The sequence below is a fragment of the Carassius carassius genome, chromosome 1, assembly GCF_963082965.1.
Source record: "Carassius carassius chromosome 1, fCarCar2.1, whole genome shotgun sequence".
Lineage (NCBI taxonomy): Eukaryota > Metazoa > Chordata > Actinopteri > Cypriniformes > Cyprinidae > Carassius > Carassius carassius.
In genome coordinates, this window is record NC_081755.1 from 10,236,374 (window position 1) to 10,257,500 (window position 21,127).

The window sequence follows — 21,127 nt, forward strand, 5'->3', positions numbered from 1 at the left end:
GAAATGTTCATTAGTCATTCATAGATTTGTTTAAGTTATATACATGCGTGTTTGCTTAATGCTGACGGCAAACTAGAAACTATTATAATGTTTGCCTTTCTATTAATAATAATATAAAAGCAATCATTGTAATAATTTCTTTATACATAATTTCTTTTGTTTAACCATTCTCAGCACCGTCAAAGTAAAAGTCTGGCCTTGGCAATGTATCGGTCATCCACTAATGTTAATAAACATTACCATTTTTTCGTTGTCTTATTGTACTACCCACTGTTTTAATAGAAGGTAGCAAAGTCTGACTGGGTGGCACAAATCGACAGAACACTGTTTCTAAACTTTATGAAGTTTCATAACAAGGTTCTGGAGGAGCACGTCAGATACTTAGCCTAATTAGCACAGGTGGAGCACACTTAAGATAATAAACACTAGGGTATAAATACAGCTGACATACCTGTCTCCATTGACGGTTTATCAGCATCCTGGTTCCACTCTGTTTGTCATCTTATCACAGGCCCAATTTTCCTACCAAAGAAGAGATCTGTGCCGGGGATTTTTCAGATCTGCTGCTTTTTCCGATACCCATGATCATTCCTACTCAGCCAAACACGGCCACTAAGCACCATTAAGCGTCATCGTGACAGCTGCTCTTCTCGCCAAGCCAACCATTGTGGCCAATAGACCGTGCAAGCCCCGAGCTCACCTCACTCGACACCACGATCGTGCCGCTCAAGAGCCGGCTCTCCTCAAGCACGGGATCACAGCAGCAGCAGGCATTCAACCAGCCTGGGCCGCACCCCAGTTCTCACCGCAGCAAGCCTCTCTCACTTCCCGCCGCGGCTCAGCCTTTCACCGCAGCTTTTCCAGCCGTGGCATAGTTTGAGGCTGCATCCACTAGTGGTGCAGACTGCGTGTTGTAAATCAATACATTTTCAGGTGAAGACGCTAAATGCAGGTTCGCGGTTTAAAGTTTGTTAAATGACGTTATGACATAGTTCTGTCGGATGACGGTGCCACTTTTAACCACGAAGCCAAGGCATTTTTTCCAGAGTCGTCATCCACACTGAAATGTCCAAAGACATTATATTTGCCTTGCAGTGCATGTTTAAACCTAAGTGAGATGACACAGACATAAGTTTCATGCAATTATTCTGGCAGGACCAATTTATTTAGGGACATATTTCACCATTCACTTGCATGATCACTCGGAATTTATCTAAAACGCAACTACCCTCGTGTTTTGCCGCAGGACAGCAAGTGTGAGTAAAATTCCTGTTGTCTTTTTAGGACTGTAATATGAAAAGCATGCATCTTTAGAAACCGCTTGGAAGTGAATTGCACATAACTGCTATTATCGTTACTGTTATAATCATGTCTTTTGGTACAATATTTTACAGGACTAAACATGCTTCATCATTTTCAAAAGCCCCTTATTCCACAGTCCATACTACAACGTGAACACAGCGTTCCAAATTTATCTGCTCTGGAGGCAGTTTAAAAAGGCCGGAGGCCAAAATGAGGGGAAAGATGATTTTCCAACAAGAACATAATAATGTGGACAAGGCTTGAGGAACTGTCAAACCAGGCAACCAATTGCTAAGCTGGCAACACAGTAGGCTACCCATTCATTTTTAGCTTGCCCCATCAAATGTTACTAACCCTTTTACTCTCCCCGCAGTCAACATCTACAACAGCTGAAGCAGGCTCCGCAGGCGGGCCAAGCAGCTATCTCTCCTCCTCTTCTCATGCTCTCCTTTACTTCTCTGTTTTCCATATCTCCCCACTGCCGCTGCAGTTTCTGCTCCCGCAGGAGCCTTTTCCGTATCTCCCCATTGCCGCTGCAGTGTCTGTTCCTGCAGGAGCCTTTTCCATATCTCCCCACTGCCGTTGCAGTTTCTGCTCCCGCAGGAGCCTTTTCCGTATCTCCCCATTGCCGCTGCAGTGTCTGTTCCTGCAGGAGCCTTTTCCGTATCTCCCCACTGCCGTTGCAGTGTCTGCTCCCGCAGGAGCCTTTTCTGTATCTCCCCACTGCCGCAACAGTGTCTGCTCCCTCAGGAGCTCGTCTGCTTCCGTATCTCCTCACTGCCGCTGCAGTGTCTGCTCCCGCAGGAGCCTTTTCCGTATCTCCCCACTGCCGCTGCAGTGTCTGCTCCCTCAGTAGCCTTTTCCGTATCTCCCCACTGCCGCTGCAGTGTCTGCTCCCGCAGGAGCCTTTTCTGTATCTCCCCACTGCCGCAGCAGTGTCTGCTCCCTCAGGAGCCCGTCTGCTTCCGCAGGAGCCTTTTCCGTATCTCCTCACTGCCGCTGCAGTGTCTGCTCCCGCAGGAGCCTTTTCCGTTTCTCCCCACTGCCGCTGCAGTGTCTGCTCCCGCAGGAGCCTTTTCCGTATCTCCTCACTGCCGCTGCAGTGTCTGCTCCCGCAGGAGCCTTTTCCGTATCTCCTCATTGCCGCTGCAGTGTCTGCTCCCTCAGTAGCCTTTTCCGTATCTCCCCACTGCCGCTGCAGTGTCTGCTCCCGCAGGAGCCTTTTCTGTATCTCCCCACTGCCGCAGCAGTGTCTGCTCCCTCAGGAGCCCGCCTGCTTCCGCAGGAGCCTTTTCCGTATCTCCTCACTGCCGCTGCAGTGTCTGCTCCCGCAGGAGCCTTTTCCGTATCTCCCCACTGCCGCTGCAGTGTCTGCTCCCGCAGGAGCCTTTTCCGTATCTCCTCACTGCCGCTGCAGTGTCTGCTCCCGCAGGAGCCTTTTCCGTATCTCCCCACTGCCGCTGCAGTGTCTGCTCCTGCAGGAGCCTTTTCCGTATCTCCCCACTGCCGCTGCAGTGTCTGCTCCCGCAGGAGCCTTTTCTGTATCTCCTCACTGCCGCTGCAGTTTCTGCTCCCGCAGGAGCCTTTTCCGTATCTCCCCATTGCCGCTGCAGTGTCTGTTCCTGCAGGAGCCTTTTCCGTATCTCCCCACTGCCGTTGCAGTGTCTGCTCCCGCAGGAGCCTTTTCTGTATCTCCCCACTGCCGCAACAGTGTCTGCTCCCTCAGGAGCCCGTCTGCTTCCGTATCTCCTCACTGCCGCTGCAGTGTCTGCTCCCGCAGGAGCCTTTTCCGTATCTCCCCACTGCCGCTGCAGTGTCTGCTCCCGCAGAAGCCTTTTCGGTATCTCCCCACTGCCGCTGCAGTGTCTGCTCCCGGAGGAGCCTTTTCCGTATCGCCTCACTGCCGCTGCAGTGTCTGCTCCTGCAGGAGCCTTTTCCGTATCTCCCCACTGCCGCTGCAGTGTCTGCTCCCGCAGGAGCGTTTTCTGTATCTCCCCACTGCCGCAGCAGTGTCTGCTCCCTCAGGAGCCCGTCTGCTTCCGCAGGAGCCTTTTCCGTATCTCCTCATTGCCGCTGCAGTGTCTGCTCCCTCAGTAGCCTTTTCCGTATCTCCCCACTGCCGCTGCAGTGTCTGCTCCCGCAGGAGCCTTTTCTGTATCTCCCCACTGCCGCAGCAGTGTCTGCTCCCTCAGGAGCCCGTCTGCTTCCGCAGGAGCCTTTTCCGTATCTCCTCACTGCCGCTGCAGTGTCTGCTCCCGCAGGAGCCTTTTCCGTATCTCCCCACTGCCGCTGCAGTGTCTGCTCCCGCAGGAGCCTTTTCCGTATCTCCTCACTGCCGCTGCAGTGTCTGCTCCCGCAGGAGCCTTTTCCGTATCTCCTCACTGCCGCTGCAGTGTCTGCTCCCGCAGGAGCCCGTCTGCTTCCGCAGGAGCCTTTTCCGTATCTCCTCACTGCCGCTGCAGTGTCTGCTCCCGCAGGAGCCTTTTCTGTATCTCCCCACTGCCGCTGCATATTAAATATTAAAATCACCAATGACCAAGATATCATCAATAACAAAACAATCCCAGATAACAGCTCAGAAAATTCAGAAATTAATAATCATATTTAGGAGGTCTATAAATCTACACACATAAAATAGGTTTAGACATGACCAGTTCAAATGATACTACATTCAAAACTCTAAAAATGATCCACAAGGAAACAGTCTGCAAGGTGTTTTTTAAAAACAACCGCAGTGTCTCCACCACAATCAAGAATCCTTGGCGTGGTAAAAATATTAGTCGTCTGATGCAATTTGTGAAATAGGGCTTAACTCCAACAGTCAGCCAAGTTTCAGCAATAAACAAAATGTCCAGCTTTTATGTTTACAATTCTCAGTTTTTAACAAGTTAATGAAAATAAACCGTTTTTCTTTTATTTCAGAGTTGATTGAAGAAAACGAGGAAAATAAAGAATCAAGTGAAGTCGAGGAGAAAAATCATGTCAAAACTGGAGAAAAACCTTTCACAAACCAAACAGAAAGGTTTAAAGAAAAGAAGAGCTAAGAAAGCTCTCACCTGCACTCAGTGTGGAAAGAGTTTCACACACAATACAAGTCTTAATGTTCACTTGAGGGTTCACACTGGAGTGAAACCTTATAAGTGTTCACACTGCAACAAGAGATTCATTAAGTCAGGAGACTTGAAAATACATGAGAGGATCCACACTGGAGAGAAACCTTACAAGTGTTCACACTGTTACGAGAAATTCAGTCATCCATCAAATCTGAAAAGACACGAGAGGATTCACACTGGAGAAAAACCGTATCACTGCATTGACTGTGGGAACCGTTTCAATCATTCATCTGCTCTACACAGGCATACAAAAAACTATCACAGTAAGGCTCAGCACACACTTTAGCTTTATAATTTAGTATAAACTACTTTATAGTTCAGCTGTATATGTAAAAAAAAAAAAAAAGAAAAAAAAAAAATATATATATATATATATATATATATATATATATATATATATATATATATATATTAGTGTTTCATCCAGATTTGTGGGAGCCTGAAAATGTTATTAAAAAAAAACTGGGTCTCAAGAGTGGATAAATCTTAAAACGACACATTTGTGTTTTGTGTGTACAGCTAATCTCTATATTTTGTGAAATGATATTGTTACCACCTCACGTACAGCAACAGCAATAACAGGTGGACTACATGCTTGTGTTTGTGCTGCAGAAGACTGTTAGGCTTTACTGACTTGAATTGCTTTTCATGTTGTTGTGTTTGTATACAGTGTGCAAGGTTTATGCACATGCTTCAAGTCTTGTCTGTTTTTAGGGAATTACATCGCCACATAGTGGTCTGACATATATACTACATCATTTTGAGTTGGTATATACACAGATTTTTGAGACAATGCTGTTTACGGAGGAAAAAATAAAGAAAAGATGGATATGGAAATATCTGGCTTCGTGTGGATGAGCTCTAAGATGATCATCTTCAGATCCAGCACTTTTAGATCTGGTGCTGCGTCCTCAACAATTATGACACAATGATGCATCAAAGCAGTAAATTATATTCTGTATAAATCTGTCCTAACCAGTCATAACACAGAAACATCTAAAGTTTTCATAGTGAATAAAGTTCATCATCTTCAGATACAGCAGACTCAAAGATCGAGTTCCTCACCAAATAACAATGTCACAACATTTTATTCTTGTACGCATGTTTGCTTCATGATTTAAATTATATCATTGTACTTTCCATTCATTCAATTCATGTTCAATTGTCTTATAATGCATATGTATCACTTGTAGTTTGCTGACTCTTTCATGAAGGTAAAATAGAAGTTTTTACAAACTGTTCTTGTTCAGGAAGCTGGACAATTTTAAGAGACGCAAGATTTGTTTTTAATTAATTCTTAATTGTTATTTTTAAAACAAGTTCTAATATGATATATTAAGAAAACAAATGCAAGATATACTGTCATGTAGCTTTGTAATTTATCCTTATTTGCATCTCTTATAAGTAGGAATGAATGCCTGAACCAAGTAATGAGCCCTGGGGCTAAAGTATGAAAGACGGTGACATTTATAAGATCTAATGTTAACTGCTCTGCTTTTGGTGTTGGGGAAATTAAAGAAATACATTTACAATTTATTATTGGTAAATAAATATAATCAACTGTATCTTGCAAACTGTTTCCACATGCTCAGGACACAAGTCTGTAATGCGTTTTTGGTGCCCTTTAAGTAGTTTTATATTGTTTGTTGAAACTGAAAAAAAGTGAGTTGCTCTCAAACTAAACAGAAAGATTTAAAGAAATGAAGAAGAGCCAAGAAATCTTTCACCTGCACTCAGTATGGAATGAGTTTTTCAAGCAAATATAGCTTTGATGTTCACGTGAGGGTTCATAATGGAGAGAAACCTTATATTGTGATCAGTTCGTGAAGAGTTTTACACACTCATTACATCTTAAAGGACACATGAACAGAGCAAAACAATTTTGTGTCCTTCATTCCTGAAGAATCACCTGAGAGTTCATTCCAAGGAGAAGCCACATTCATGTCATGTGTGTGGAAAGAGTTTTTCATATCTACAATATTTTAACAGTTCATCTGAAAATCCATACTAGTGTAAGAAAGTACATGTGCTTTGAGTGTGAAAAGACTAGCTACAGCGAAGCGTTTAAAACAGCACGAGAGGATTCACACTGGAGAAAACCCGTATCACATGCAGTGTCTTCACCAAATGCAACACAATAATGCATCTAGCAATAAAAAAATGTATCTGTCCCAACCAGTCATTACAAGTGACATGACAAAGAAACGTAATCTAAAGTTTCCACAGTGAATAAAGTTTATCTTTCAAGATCAACTCAAAGTTCCTCCAATCTCAAAATGTTTTCTTCTCGTCTATCATTGTGCTTTCTTAAGCAACTGACTCTTCTTCGCTTCTCTTGCTTCACATGACAAAGTGCACATTCTGAAATCGAAATAAAGTTTTATGCTTTGAATGCACATATACCTTAATTCGCCTGTGTAAATAATAGTATATTATACCTATAACAATGTTAAGAGGGTTGATAAGTGCAGTCAGCACAAGAACTATAATGTGAAGGTTTACTGTAAAGTTGCACAGGAATGCAGGGATATTAACTTGAGCTTGTGTCACAGTGTCCCACGTTCACGTGGAACCGTTGGAAAGTCAGACACAAAGATCAGGGAGACTTGATGTATCTTTAGCAGGTTTCTTCATTGAGAATGTGTGATGCTGCTGTCATTAAAATTCAACTAAAGTTGTGTATCACTAGTTTATATATTTTACAGGGTCAGTGTAGAGTCAGTTTAGAGATGCAGACAAAGTGATGACCTTAAAAAAAGCATGCAAATGAGGTGTTCGGGAATTGTTACTTGCCCCAGACTCTAGAGTTTCACAAGTCCTGATCCAATCTGTACAAAGAATGGGATGGGGCTCTACAAGCCATTAAAGACAATAGGAGAGATTCTGGAATCTTTCTTATTTGAGTTACAATGAAGAGAACAGGAACCTTATCCTAGAGACTTTGCTTACCAGAAAAATTCATTAAATGTCATAATTTTTTAACTTTATTAGGGTTCAGTAGACATCTACACCTTGTTCCAGACACACTCTGAGGGACACTGAAGGCCAAATTACATCAGAGTGCAATGTTTTAACCATTTTTAATGTTTTTTTTAATAGTTTTGTAGTCTATTGTAGCTGCCACATTGTGAAGAGATATATATATATATATATATATATCCTTGGCAGGTCTTAACATTTAGAAAACAAAGACTCAAAAACAACTCGTTACAATGTTTGTCATTTATTATACCACAAAAATAAAGGCAAAATGGAAAAACTTATTCAAACTTATTCATAACAAAATTACTTATTCTACTTTCATCAATTTGATTGGCTATATCTATGTTTTCAGCGTGTCCTGACTCTACTGTTGGGCATGAATTCATGTTACAATGATCTCTGTTAAGATGTTTTAAAAATGAATTGAAATTATGATAAGTTCTGGGGCAACCATTTTGACTACAAATTAAAGTTAGGTTGTGGCTATCAGAGAGTGCATGTACTTCTCTTAAATGCCAAATTAACTGCTTTGTTTCAACAAAAACATTTTAAAAGAGACACTTTAGACAGGAATACATGGCTTATTCAAATTAGGGACGAGACTGCAATTTTGCAATCAATACCATGACCTTTGATCGTTTGCAAGAGGACTGGGACAAAGGTAGGTCATATATATACTCAAAAAATGAAAAAACGGAGGATAGTTGGCATGGATACTGAAGATTGCACAACCAGAAGAATTTGAAAAGTCTGTCTACAGCACAGGTCATGCTTTCAACATCAAGTGGAAGGGCAAAAGAATCATTCTTTGCCACAATTACATACTGGGCTCCATGTCCTAGAGAACCGATGGAAACCAACTGCGGCTGAGCTGACTTCAGGGACCCTTTCATGGATTCACTGAGCAAGGAGGTCACGTTTCTAGCAGGTCTATTACCAAAGCTGGCATGTCAAGAAATCTGGGATATTCCTTGAAGATTTCAGCAACAGTTGGGGATTTTGTCGTTATCCATCTCCTTCGGTAACTGAAGGTTTGGTCAACTGCAGTCTTTATTGATGACAAATTCTCTGGTGACGGTCACATCCTCTTTATCAGGGTCAACCACTCACTTGGCACGGTTTCATCTGGACTTGGCAAAGAAGGTTGCTATGTACACTGACGACGTTTCAAACTGTACATCCGCTGGCTCTGTTGAAGCTTCCGTATGATGTTTCGTAGTCTCATTTCTATAAATCCACTGTGAGATGGCCCATCAAAAAAATGCTCCTGATACGAGTAATGCAAAAATACAATAAGTTGGAGTCAAGTATACTTGAGCAGGTTATATACACATTGCTAACTAATTCATTTTATAATATAAAAACATCCTTACGTGTCCCTCATTTTCACCAAAGGGCAATTGAATCCTTAACGAGGGGAACAATGTCACAATCTCCTTTGCTAGTGCCAGCTTTTCTGTACCAGATGGATAGCTGAAAAAAAAATTTTTTCCAACCAAACAAACAAAAACTCTCACTTAACATTGGTACTTTAGACCAGTACATATAACTTAAATGTATAACTTATTTAAATATAATGTTATTTAATTTAATTTGCAAACGAATACACCTTACATCTGCTAAACAACCACATACTCACAATCCATGTTTCTCTATGAGGTCACTGACAGCAGCTTTAACAAGAAACTTTCTTGATGAAATAGACAGCGTCTTTGTCTCTTCGTGTTCTCTCAGGATTGTAGGGGCTTTTTCTTCAAGCAGTGTCAGCAAGCTAGGTGTGGTGCCAGTCCGAGTTGCATCTGTTGAATGACACTAAGAAATGACAAAACATTTTATTTATTTAAATGTTTATTTTGATCACTAGTAATATAAAGAGTGAAAGACATTATTGGTTAACCTGTAATGGTTGAACACTTCCTTCTAATGAATCCTGGTTGTTTCTTGCAATATAATATATTTGAAATTTGTCAAGCTCCCACACTCCTGCATTCACATCAGTGTCAATGAATTCTTGAAAATCTGTGTCAAATCTCAGTATTCGACCAAGAGATACTCGTTGAGACAGCTCAGTTTTGGCTGAGGCTATCAGTTCTCCGACACTTCCAACTGTGAATAGTTTTCTCCATGTTTCCTTTCGTCTATGAAGACAGTTGCCAGCACTCGGTGTAAAATTGTTAGATTAACTGTAATTTGTTCATCGACATCCATCATCTAAATAAAAGAGGGGAGAAATATCCGTATATACACCGCACAATGAGAAAAATTACAGTTCATAACAGTAAAATGTACATTTTAAATAGTCAGTGACTAAGTCAGGTAATTTTAAGTTAACGTAAACGTTAGCACAAAATGGCGCACAAGGTCGACAACGTTACGTTTGCGTTGTTGAATAAGAAACATTCCATAGTAACTTAATTGTAAAAGGACGCTAACGTCAATGGGTTCATGTTCAAAGTGCAATACATATTTAAGTCTTTCGCCTAATATGTATTATTGACCATTCTGCCAACACAGCTTTATAAAAACCGCGCCAAATGCGCAAGCTTGCGGGCCTATCTGACATTTAACTAACAGGCTAAATATTTGGGGTACGAAACATGGACACAACATAATACAAGTAAAAAAACTTCTTGGACAACTTACGCAAAAAAAAATCTTAAGCAAGATGGGGAAAATATTTACTATTATAGATGTATTTTAATTATTTTCACTCACCTGAGGCAGAGAGCGCATTATCTGACAGGGCTGTCGGAGCAACGGTTGAAAAGCAGACGCGCCACGAGCGCAGAAGCTCACAGCACGTACATTCCCGCAATCCAGTATTTTCTCCCTGCGCGCTTAAATGATTATTTTAAATTGGCATCATAATAAATAAACTACATAAATACTTTAAACATCGCCCTTTGACTACAGAAAAAATATATTTTATTTCAATATGCACTGCTTAAATGTGTTTAACACAGACACTGTGTAAACAGTTAAGCACAATATTTACACACAATGTGTCTGTAGTAACACAAAATGTGTTACGAATTATTTAACACATATTTTGTGTAAATTTTTAACACATCCTTTTTAAGAGTGTAGCTTCAAATACACATCTTTCCCAGGTTTCTCTTCTTCCGTGTTGTCAATTCTCTTTATCCACTCTTGAGGTATTGCATTCTTAATTACGTCATACTTGTTTGTTATCTCTCATCTACTATAATCCTCCTTTGCCTCCTCCATTACATCCAAAATGTATTGCACTGGTAAAAACCCCTCTTTGAATTCATATAAAACATCTCTGACTTTCGTGATTCCCACATCCCACCACTTCTTAAAAAAAAAAACTCCTTCCCTTGACTTAAAATGCAGTTGTTTAAGAATAAAGGCTGATTTAAAATGTTCTCTCTGCCTTGTGGCTTAAAATGCACATTCGTTAAAAATTTGCCCCATGCCCCCAGCAGTTCTTTATAAAAATCTGGCAGCACCCCCGTCATCCATTTTTTAACTTTCATCCATAAAATGTTGTCCCCCAAATTAAAATTACTACACTTACTTAAAAAAATGCCCCATTGTTCTCTTCCATGCCACTTCGTTTTCTTCATCCAAGTACTTTTTTATTATTTTCACTCCCAAGCTGTTCTTTCTTTGTTCCACATCCATTAACCCCAGTCCTCCCTTCTTCACTGCTCCTATTACAGTGTTGTGTGCTATTCTTGGTGGCTTCCCTTTCCATAAAAAATCTAAAAAATATTTTTTCAGCCTTTTTTCTACCCACAACGGCATAGATGACACATATAAAATATACAACAATTTCGAAACCATTAAAACATTAAGAACTAAAACCTTACCTTTCAAAGTTAATGTTCTCATTCTCCAAAAATTCAATCTTCTTTCAATCCCTCCTAAAGCTTCTTCCCACATAGTTTCTTCTGCTTTCTTTTCATCCCTCCCCATTAAAACACCTAAAATCTTAATTTCTTTAGTTTCTTTAAAGGTAAAATGTTCTGTTAAAACCGGTGCCCCTCCAAATCTCATATACAGCGTTTTGTCCTCATTTACTTTAGCTCCTGATCCCCTACAATACTTTTGTACAATTTGAATTGCATTTTTCACACTCTTCAGATCTTTTAACAATAATGTTGTGTCATCCGTGTACTGAAAAATTTTACTTTCCCCTCCCTCGATGCCTATCCCTTTTATCCCCTCTTCATGTTTTACAGCCAATCCCAAAGGTTCCGCAACTAAAGAATATAAAAGAGCAGACAACGGACATCATTGTCTTATAGATCTAGTAATTTTAAAACACTGTGTTAAAAACCCATTACATTTAATTTTTGTTGTTGCGCCCATGTATAAAATCCTAATCCATTTCATAAAATTCTCTCCAAAACCAAAACTTTTTAAAACATCAAATAAAAAACCATGCTCCACCCTGTCAAAAGCTTTCTCGAAATCTAAACTGATCATAAACCCATCTTTATTGCTTTCATGTATGTATCTTATCATATCTTTTATACTAGTAGTTGTATCTGCTATGTCTCTCCCTTTCACTCCATACACTTGGTTAGTTTTAATTATACTCGGCATGACTTCTTTCAATCTGTTGGCTAAAATCTTAGATAAAATCTTTAAATCAGTATTCAGCATTGTAATCGGTCTGTAGTTCTTTAAATCTGTCTTCTCTCCTTTTCTCTTGTATATCAATTTCATTAAACCCATTCCCATTCTTTGATTTAATTCTCCTTTCTTAAAGACCTCTACATATACTTTTTTTAAAATGCTAGTTAAAAAATCTTTAAAAACTATATAAAATTCACTCCCCAAACCATCTACACCTGCACTTTTCTTTTTGTTTAATTCACTTATTGCTCTTTTAATCTCTTCTTCTCTTATCTCTTCATCACACTCTTTTTTGTCTACTTCTCCTACTGTTGTTTTTATTTGCTTCAGTAACTCCAGTTTCTCTCCCCCCACCCCCTCAGCACTAAACAGGTTCTCATAGTATGCTTTTATTTCTTTTAATATTTCCTCATTAGTTTCCACCACTACACCATTTTCCCTCTTATTTCTTTAATCATTCCAGCCTTCCCTCTTATTTTTTCTAAATCAAAAAAAAAAATTGTACATTTTCACCCTCCACAGTATATTTAGCTTTACTTCTTAGTCTTGCGCCTTCATATTTTTCCTCTTCCATTTCTTTCAATATTCCCTCCAATTCTTTTATTTTTTGTATATCTTTCCCATTCTCATTTAATTCCTTTTCTAATTTTTCTCTTATTTCTCTCTCCTACTTCCTCTTACTTCTCTGTATTAATTTACTGTACTTTATTGTGAATTTTTTAACTAAATATTTAACATTTTCCCACCATATCGTTTTATCTTCGCTGTACATTCCATTTTCCTTTTCTTTTTCAATAATTTCTTTAATACTTAACACATAGTCCTCATTCTTCAAAACCTCTGCATTTAAAACCCATACCCCCGGCCCTTTTTTCACTGAACTCCTGTCTACTTGCATAAAAATTGGTTTATGGTCACTTAAGCTTGATTCTTCATATTTAATATTACCGATAAATCCTTCAATGTTCCTTGTACATAAAATAAAATCAATCCTTGTTTTACACATAAAATTACCCACTAATTGCCTCCTTGAATATTCTTTCTTTTTTTCGTTTCTTTCTCTCCATACATCAATTATATTATTTTCTTCCATTAATAATTTCAGTTCTTTTCTTCCTTTATCATTTTTAAAAACCATTCCCTCTCCCATTTCTAATTTACTGAAAACGGTATTAAAATCACCCATCATAATAACCTCTTTATGTTTCTTTAAAAATTCTCTTAATACATTAAAATATTCCTTCTTTTCATTCTCTACAGTCGGTGCATGAATATTAACTACAATAACTTTTTTCTCCTCATACTCCATTTCAACCGCAATACATTTCCCATCTATGTCATTATATATTGTTTTACATGATACCCCACAGTTTTCTTTTATTAAAACGGCAACTCCTCTTCCCAGCTTCCCATCACCATTGTTATAAAAAAATCTCTCCGCTCCACCTTTTCCTTATTTCAGTCATGTACTCTTCCCTCCAGTTAGTTTCTGGTGATAAAATCACATCTTCTCCTTTACACATTTCTTTCACTTTTTCAAAATTTCCTATGTCTGACAGCCCTCTAGCATTAAAAGTCACTATTCTTAACAGCATAAAACATATAAAAACATACATAAGATCCATCATCTCAGTCCATCTCCTCCAAACCCTTTAGCAACTCATACTTATTTGCACACTCAAAACCATCTTCTTTAAGCACTCTTTTTCTTGCAGCATCTAAATTGGGTATTACCTTTAAAGATCTTCTTCTTTTTGATGATTTTCCTTGCGTCTCCTCATTTTCTTGTCAATGTTCACACTCTTTTGCAGCAGAAACATTCTCATTACTCTCATAATTAAGTTCCACATGGTCCATCTCCTTTTGCACACTGTCCGTCACATCCATCGGTGTCCATAAAATTCCCTCCTGTTGTGCATCGCTAAGTACTTTATTCCTTTTACCATCCATTTCCACATTATCCAAAGCATTTTGTAAACTGTCAGTCAAATCCATCTGTGTCCAAATTCACATGGTCTAGGCTCATGCACAGCCGACAAGTCTTAACCTGATGGCTGTGCATCACCCGAAAGTATTGTGGACCCTCTGCCGTTTCCATTTTTGTGCTGTAAGGGAGGGAGGCCACCTCCTTCGGGGACCGCGCCTTTACATATCTTGTCCCATCCTCAATGCTGGTGCCCGGATAAACACGGCGCTTTATTTTTGAAATTGGGGAAACCCCCCAAACCTCCAGTTTATTTAAAATCTCTTCATCAGCAAGGTAGACGGGCAGATGCATGAAAGAGACAACATAATCTCTGTTTTGAAGTTTCTTAATCTCACAGTTCACCCCTTTTATTAACAATCCCTCAATCAGTTTATCACAAGTTTCTTCTTTTTCCATTGTCAGCTCGTATTCTTTTCCTTGTCTTGGCCTTAGTGCCAAGATTTCCCCATATCCACATTTGTCCGTCACCGCTTTAATAATATCCACAGCCCTCACCTCACTTACATTCTCCACATTCACAATCACAGTTGCCTCCTTCAAGTATTTCCTTTCACCAAATGTATCTTGATTTTTACCATGTCCTGCTCATTGTCGATACTCCAGTCCAGTTTTGTTTGCCATGCGTCTCTCTCCAGCCAGTCCAGTGTCGTTTGCCATGCGTCTCTCTCCAGCCAGTCCAGTGTCATTTGCCAATAATCCATCCATTGTACAAAACACAAACAAAAAATTATCCACCCTCCAGCCAGCAAGATGCTGCTGTTAGGTGGTTTAAAACTGAAAAACCACACAAAAAATAAACTAAATTCCAAAAACAACTCACAAAACAAACACTAACAGAAAAATCAAAATGGAGGAGAGCCTTCCTCTCCCAACTGCTGCCAACACTTTCTGTAGCTCTCTAGCACCCTCAGGTTGGTATGGCCGTAAGCCTAAAGGCACCGCTGGGAATCAAACCCAGGATCTCCTGTTTACAAGACAAGCGCTTTGACCAGCTAAGCCACGGCGCCCTGCGGCATTGCTGACTTGGGTCAGAATTCTTCGTCAGCAGCTGACGGGTGGTTGGCAAATGAAATCGCATGCTGCTCTGACACTCCTCTGTACCGCCTGATTCGCAAAGCAAAACCACACAACCCAAGGTGGTGTTTGATTACCAGCAAAGACAGTGCTGGGATTTGAATTCAGGGACCCACTTTATATTAAGTGGCCTTAACTACTATGTACTTAAATTTTAATTATTAATTTGGTACAAATCCCTTATTGTGTACATGCATGTTTTTACATTGTACTTATATTTGAAAAATATCTGCACGTAATTACATCTGTAATTAATTTCTGAAATTACATGTAAAATTACATGGTTGACCCATCCCTCACACCTTAACACACCCTTATACTTACCCATACCACCAAATCTTTCCCTAACCTTACCTGTTTCCCACCTCAATAGCAGCAAAACCAATTAACAATACAATATGAACACAATAAGTACATGTATTCATTTTTTGATGTAAGTACATAGTAGTGAAGGCCACTTAATATAAAGTGGGACCGAATTCAGTATGTCCTATTTACGACACAAGCTTTAACCAACTAAGCCACGGCGCCAAGCAGAGCACTAGGAGGGTGAGTAAGTTGATCAAAACATCCAGCGGTGAGGACAAAGGACTGCAGGTGTATGGGAGGGTTCAGATGGTGGCAGAGATAACTCAGGCATCACTAGCATACATATACACCCACCCACCTTTCAGAGCCTTCAAACTGTCCTCATCCAGTTCAACAAAAACTGCAGGCACTGTCCCTGGCCGCTGAGACTCCGCCTGAGGGATGGCGTCCTCCTCCTCCTCACTGGTGTTAATCACCTATGCAGAAAACATCAACCTAATTACCTTAAACAACAATGGCAGCTATACACTCCTTATCATACACATGCTAAAGCACAATTTTAGTGGTGTGAGTGTGTGTAGAAATTAACAGTTCATACACTCTTGAATAGTAGCCCATTTTCACAAAAATGCAGTTCTGCTACATCACAAGCTTTACCCTGAGCACCAAGGGCATATAGGTTTGTAGGTTGGGTTTGGACTTTGGTACTGGAACATAATTCAATTAAAGTGCAAAATGTGGTTGTACATGCATTTCAGCACAAATAGGCTATAATCCATCACTGTAAACTCTGTAAAATTTTATGGGGGAACACTGCACATTTGATGAAGTCAGTTACATTTTTAAACTTACCATTTTTCGTTTTTTGGGAGGATCAAAAATATCACAATATATGTCATCAGACTCATATCTAGCAGGAGTAGAACTGAGTTGTCTTGTAGGTTGCCGTTTGAGGTCCCTCTTGAGCTGTTCGCCTATCTTGGCCATCTGTGAACCAGACTGACAACATACATCTTGTTTAAGAGAATGATTTTGAAAATGTCCACACCACCACTTTAAGTAATGTCACACACCGTCGAGGAATAAGAACAGCAAACGAACATATATTATTCAAAATAGACTTGATAATAATAATAAATGTTTCTTGAGCAGCAAATCAGCATATTACAATGATTTCAGAAGGATTGTGTAACACTGAAGAATAGAGAAAATTCAGCTTTGATCACAGGAATACATTTTAAAATATATTCAAATAGAAAGTAGTTATTTTAAATCGTAAAAATATTGCACAATATTACTGCTAAATGCAGGCTTGGTGAGCAGAAGAGACTTCTTTAAAAAAAAAAATCTTAAAGTTACATTCAAAAACTTATGACTGGTAGAGTAATCTCTCTTAAAATACCTTACTTTTATCATGGGTTATGATAATCAAAACAGTCCTGAGCTAGATTAAGCTTTGATCTCTGCAAACCAAACTATCACTTTAATCAAATATTTAATAATAATGTTTAATACCGTAAAGCTGCTTCATTTAAATAAAAAACTATAGACGTGACGTGAATGTTTTGCTGAGCTCGTGCAAACATCCACATCAGTGTAATAAGATGCATTTTTAACTGCTACTTTCATACTGCTGTGATTTTTGTTTTTGTTGTTATTTCGTTATTGAGAGGAAAGCGCGTGTCATATATTTTCATATCCAAACGCCATTCTGTTCATTGCATAGAGGAGAGCTGAATTACAGTCTTGCGCTACAGCGCCACACTGGTCAAACCGCATTAGTGCAGGCTCTAAATTAGGTCAAAATAAATAAAACGCGTACTCGACAACAGAAATATTTGTCAACAATTTTTTTTTGTCGATATTGTCGACTAATCGTTCCATAACTGTTAAGTCATAAATCAAACTTACAGTCATTCCTAGCTTCACCACCCTCTTCTCCTGGCTGGAAGACCATATATCCCCCCGTTTGAGGAAAGCCACACGCTTCTGGACTACTTCTTTGTAGTTTTCTGTGAAGAAGACACATAAAATACAAATTCAATGTGACCTTTTAGTAATAAAAAAATATAATTTCAAGACAGCAATGTCACTGTCATTTAATTTATTTGTACTTTATTACTTTCATCAGTATTGGGCACTAATGTCCATAACCACCTTATGGCGGGAGTCCATCCCTCTGTACATTGAAAATGTCTCCTTGACACAACTATATTTTTTCTATATTATAGCCTGTTGCACCTTATAAATATGTTGTCCCCAACAACCGAATGACTTTAGTAACTTTGTCTTAACTGATTATAAGAATTTTCATTAAATGGTCATGCTGCATAGCGACGACGAATTCCATTATACTAACGTTACTAGCTAACGTTTAACCTTCACTAGAACCTAAGCCAAACACTTCAAAGATAAGCTATGGGTCTGTAAATGCTAGGGTTGGAGCGTTCTCTATAGGAGGACTTATTAATTATGGCGTTTTCCATTACATTGTACCTGCTCGACTCGCCTCGACACACTGCGTCCATTTTCCATTGCAGATTTTAGTATCTCCTCAAAAGCATGGCTGTTCGTCTTATATGCTGGCTCGACGGACACACCAGCACACAAGTAACGTTATAAAAATCAGCCTATGTAAGTGGCCTGATGTTTATACTTGTGCGCTGGTCTGTGCGTGGAGCCGTCATGTGTGTGTGTACGTAGGCTACGGCGAAAGCTCTGCCTGGAGCCTCCGCAGAACTGTAAAAAAAGCGGCGCCAACTGCCGTGACCTAACGCGACACACACACAGAACGTAGAAGGTGTGTTGTTGTTGCCACAGCCAGAAGACAAGTTTTGTTTCAAATGATGCTGGAGGCAGCAAAAAAAAAAACCCTTGGCTAAACTGTTTAAAAAAAGCGGGTTTGTTCAGGACCACCCCACCCGTCGCTTTCACGACAAAGTTTGGTATTGTCTCAGCTCGCTTGGAAACTAACGTTAGCTGAGCTGGTAATAAAAAAGTACCTGTTAGCAGGTAACGTTAACGTTACCAGGTACTTTTTTCCGTAAGAGTCGAGGCGAGTTGAACAGGTACCATGTAATGGAAAAGCGCCATGTTTCAAGCACTTCATCTTCAGTAACGTTTAATTACATGGCAGTAGTCGGTTAGTTAATGTTACAAAGAGTATTCCGAATATTTCCAATGTTTTAGAACTTACCCACCATGAACAGCAGTTTGGCTGCAACCGGCTTTGGATCTTGCCTGCGTTTAGCTGGCAAAATCACCTCTATCCAGCCTTCCTGGGACTGGATGTCTTCTTTGCAGGTCACTGCAACACCAGCATTTATATATGCATCCTGTATAATAGATGTACTCTCTGCAATAACGGACCCGTCTACGAAATAAAACAGCCCATACATGGTGCTAACTTTACCCTGTTACCGCCTGAGTTTCAGTGATGAATTTCAAAACATTAACCGTTACTATATGGCTACTGTAGCTAATTGCCGCCGAAACTTCTACATAGTGATTGGATGTCGATGATGCTGCGCACACTGATTGGATGTGGGAACCGTCGGGGGGGTAGGTCCAATTCCTGGGTCCATTCGTAGCCATCTATTGCTTAGTCTTGATTTTTGAATCTTGATCTGTTGCAGTGCTCAACAATAGTTATTCAAATATGCTACCTGTACAATCAAACTACAAGTCCTACTTATTGGTCACTAATAGGAAAATACCAAGGACAACAGAATACAGACACAGGAAGGTAATTATAATTTGTATAATTATTTTAATTTTTTTTATATGTTTTCTTGTTCTTCTTCTTCTTATAATTATGGTAGTAGTCGGCCTACTACTTCTACAATAATACTAATAATAATTATAATAATAAATAAAATAATAATAAGAAAGCCCTAGTATAGCAGTACTTCTAATAATATTAATAATAAATAATAATGGTAATAATAGGATAAAGATATACTGTCTTGAAATTGTCTTTTGTTTCAGGGAAAAGGCAGAAGACATAAACAGTACAAGCAGTACCTTTGCAGCACTGGTGTTGAAGTCCCTGACAGAATTTTAGGATGTCATGACAGAGAAGTATGCTAGCATATATGATGATGTAAAGATTTTATTTTGTGCACTGACATGGATGGTGACAGTTGTTTTGCTTACAGCCTCCAGTTCACCATGATGCACCACTGCAGCCAACAGCAGGAAAAAGAAAGAGAGCTGACAGTAAGGTCAGGACACTGACAATGCATAATTCATTCCTTATAGCCTAACTGTCTATTCTTTACTTTTTTACTTTGTAACAATGTGACCAACAATTGTTGAATTACTTACATTTGGATGGTTTCCTAGACATTAGTAGGCCTGTGTGCCAGTCTATAGGCGAATGTAATGTTCTACCCTGTAACTACTCATGTCTGTACCTGATGTCTGTTTGGAAACTTACTGTAAACCCTAACGCTCAAAATAATCAATTGGTTTGAGTAGGACAAACTTAAATTAAACTAATTAGTTCAGTCAAATTAACTTTTATGAGTATTTAGCACTTTCTTTTTCTTTCAAGTTCACAGAACTGATATATTTTAAGTAAACTGATCTGTTTCATTGTTTTGAGTTTTATGAAATGATTTATTTTAATTTAAACAAACTTAAGTTTAACTGAAACGGCTGTGATGTCTGTTTCCCAGCACTTGAATAGAAGAGTAAATGCTAAAATTAAGTGTAATATAATGTTTTTTTTTTTGCAAAATTATTGTTAAGTGGGATATTGAGTATTGATTAATGTTTTGTGCTAATTTAGAAGAATTTCTGTTCATGTTGGTTTTAGGATAGTAACTATCATGGTGACGTGGTGCATGTGGCTTGATTTGAGAGCAAATAAAATCTTTATATTGTTGCACTCATACAGCAGGTGCTGTATAACATATTATTGTTAGCATGATAACAAAATATTATGTTAGCAAACAAGCTTGTTAAAATAAAGTTAATACTAATGAAAGTGTTCACATTGAGATTATATGAAGGTTTAAAGTTAATTGTATGAAATAGTGTATTCAGATTTTAATTGTTTTTAACTTGAAATCTTTAAGTATAAACTTAAAATCTACCAGATCTGCTTACTTAAACTTTGAATTTCAATTTGATGGAACAATGTATGATATTCACATAAATCAGAAAAGTGGGTTTCTGTCTATATGTGTTTGTGTGTGCAATACAATATGGGGCAGAGTGTAGTACAACAAAATATCTAGTAGTAGTAACATATAGGTTAGTGGCAATAGTGTGCAGAATAAAAAAAAAACATGCAGGTCAGGACACAGGTATTACACATTTGTTCACCATGCTAGTTTATTGGTATTTTGTATTTTGAGGAACTGACTCCTACAACGTAACAAACTAGCTCACACATTTTTCTCATTTCAGAGTGGAGCGGTTGGAGCAAGTTGCTTTACTTTTAGTGTTTTAAGATCCCACTCAATACCAAAAAAACACAAGATTCAGTGACTAACTTGCCACATACTTTGTGCAAACTTCAGAATGGATCAGCTGCTGAGGATGATGTGGTTGATATAGCAGAGCATCAGACCATGCAAGAACCAGAGGCTGAGAGACCCAACCCAAATCTGTCACAGGTAAGAAAACAATTAATTATAGGCTAGCATATGCATTATAGGTTTCTTTACTTCTAGTGTTTTAAGATCCCACTCAATAACAAAATAACACCTGATTCAGTGACTAACTTGCCACACACTTTGTGCAA

The 21,127-nt window shown here is 39.0% G+C and overlaps 1 non-coding gene across 1 annotated transcript; it reads right to left on the bottom strand.

Moving 5' to 3' along the window:
• Positions 1–14,925: 14,925 nt before the first annotated feature.
• Positions 14,926–14,999, bottom strand: trnat-ugu (transfer RNA threonine (anticodon UGU)). The gene has a single exon. It is a non-coding gene; the product is annotated as a tRNA-Thr (tRNA).
• Positions 15,000–21,127: the final 6,128 nt, after the last annotated feature.